The 2662-nt window shown below is 45.6% G+C and overlaps 1 pseudogene; it reads right to left on the bottom strand.

Moving 5' to 3' along the window:
* Positions 1-328: 328 nt before the first annotated feature.
* Positions 329-1333, bottom strand: LOC103601117 (annotated as a pseudogene).
* Positions 1334-2662: the final 1329 nt, after the last annotated feature.

Below are 2662 nucleotides of genomic sequence, written 5' to 3'. Positions count from 1 at the left end.
ATAGATCCAGATATATGAGTCTGGAAAGAAATGCATTGTTAAGAGGAAAAAGGTCATTGAAATATTTGTGTAGTGTTGTCCCTTTTATGTTTTTAAAATAGCAACTCTGTGTGTGTATAGAAAAAAGGTCTGAAAGGACACACGTGACAAATCATGGTGCTCACCTGGGGGTGGGGTGGGACCACTGGGAGGTGAAGAGTGTCATTTCTATTTTACACATAGGCAGCACGTGCTGACATATTACTTGTGTACAGAAAAAAAGAGAAAGGGTAGAACAAGTGAAGGACAACAGAAGACAGGAACCAACCCCGCTGTTGAAACGGGGATTTCAACGGAGCAGGGCCCAGGCCCAACACTGCTGCTTTCTAGCTGGGTGCTCCTGGGCGCCCTGCTTCTCCACGCGCAGCTTCTCTGGCTACGGGAGGGGAATGCTAACCAGGGCACCCAGCCTCCAAGCTGGCATGAGGAGTGGTGAGGGATGTGAGTGAACCATGCAGCCCAGAGAAGAACGCCCTGTGGACCCTTGCTCAGCAGGGGCGTGCTCAGGACACGTTTGCGGTCCAGCTCCTGCAGGCCTGAGGAATGTGGGCAGGGAGGGGGCTGGGGGGCCCTCGTATGGGTTACCTCCAAAAGCCCACCCTAGAGTCTATGGGGAACTGTCTTCCCCGCCCAAACAGAGCTCAAAACCCGGCACTGAAGCTTGACCTGACCTCCATGCAGCCAGACATGTCCTCTCTCATGTCGCTCCTCATGTGGCTCCTCAAATGGCCTGAAGGATTAAGTCCAGAAGATCTGCAGCCACACCGCTGATTGGAGCTCAGAATAGAGACTACAGTCACTCAGGACTTCACACTGATTGTTCACAGAGTGCAGCCAAGCCACTATCTGAGGGCCTTTTTATTTTATTTAGTTATTTATTGGGTACCAAATTTCTTTATTTGAAGGAATGGTACTAATGAAACAATTTAAGTGGATGTTTTGGTACAACTTATCGAAAAAATGAAAAGGAACCCCAACATGCATGCACTTCTTGGTGACCAGGAAAGTCACCCCATGGCTCCGGGGAAGGTAGCCTAAGGCTTGGCTCTCTTTATCACTCTGTCCCAGGGTGTGCTTGTCAAAGAGATAGTCTGCCATGCCACATTCGGGGGCTCCCATCTTGGCCACATTGGTTACATGGTCACCCAATTCTTTGATAGATTTCACATGCTCACTTAGGTAATGCCTCTCAATGAAGTCACACAAGTGGGGGTCATTTTTGTTAGTGGCCAGTTTGTGTAGTTCCAGTGGTGACCAATTCATGCTTTTTTCCCAAGTGTGACGCACACCACATTGCATTCAGCCCACTCTCCCAGGTTTTAAATGAAGCTCATTTGCAATTAGCACCTTGAGGTTGATATGGAACTAAGTGCTGCAAGAGAGAAAGGGTTGGGTCTAAACACTCCCCAATACGCTTATTCAAAGGGTTATCTTCACCTAACCTCCCTGACGTGGAACTGAACTTTACAGGCTCAAGGACCGTATTGGCAAAAGAAAAGTATAAAATTATATGCACACACACTTTTTTTTGAAGTCTGGAAAGATAAATACCAAACTTATATCAGTAGTCAACTCTAGGGTATATGTGAGGCAGGACAGAAGAGGGACATGCCCTGGGGAGGCTGCTCATAAATATTCAGACTGGATTGACACTAGCAGTTAGGGAACCCATAATGAGCTGACAAAGCTAAACCACCCTACCAATCAGCATGCTGTGCCTGGAATATCACAGTTTACAAAAACCACTGCGCCTGTGCACTAGAAGGAACAAAAGTTGCAGATGACCCCTATACAACATTCTACCCATGACACTAAACCAAAAAGGACAAAGTTAAGGGAAGAATGACTCCACCGCACATAACCAAAAAATATCAAAAACTCAAGGATTCATGATGGGAAGCTGATCCTCCCTCAGGACAAATACTCCTCCCCTTAGGATAGAGAAACACCCCCATCCCAGAACAACATATAAACCCTCTCCTTAGGAATCCGCAGTGCATTTTCTCCCTTGCAGAGATGCCCGCACACCTTGCTGTGCATACTTTCACTTTACAATAAAGTCCTATTATTTAAATGTTCTGCCTGTCCCTCCTCCTTTCCTTTGGCTATGTGAGTGTTTGCTGCAATGTGGGATCCAATTGGTCCCGTGAAAGACTTTTCCCCACGGTCTGACCAAGAACCTGGAACTGCCATCTGGTAATACATGTAAGGGGTGGGTACATGTATGTTGAAGGATGGTAAGGAAAGACATTCATATTTTACTTCCAATACGCAGTGCTTGACTGTTGTAATGAAGATGTTTTCAGATATTTCACGTGAAAAAAAATCAATAAAATAAGAAAAAAGGATTGGAATGCACCAAATGGGATTGTACCATGGAATAAACAAGATCACAGATATACAAAGAAAAACCCAGCCCTTACTAGACAAGAATGTATTTACCATTTATTGAGCCCTGATTGGGCTCCAGGAGCTATTAGAAGTATTATACTAAGTCACAGACATGACTCCACAAGGTAAGTATTACAGAAGAGGAAAGTGAGGGAAGGGCTAAAACTACACCCCAAGTCGTCAGCCTATGCATTTACGGGTTAGTGGAATCACGGAGCAATGCAAAATGGAT

Source organism: Galeopterus variegatus, unplaced genomic scaffold (genome assembly GCF_000696425.1).
Source record: "Galeopterus variegatus unplaced genomic scaffold, G_variegatus-3.0.2 Scaffold3596, whole genome shotgun sequence".
NCBI lineage: Eukaryota > Metazoa > Chordata > Mammalia > Dermoptera > Cynocephalidae > Galeopterus > Galeopterus variegatus.
This window is presented reverse-complemented; position numbering and strand designations above follow the sequence as displayed.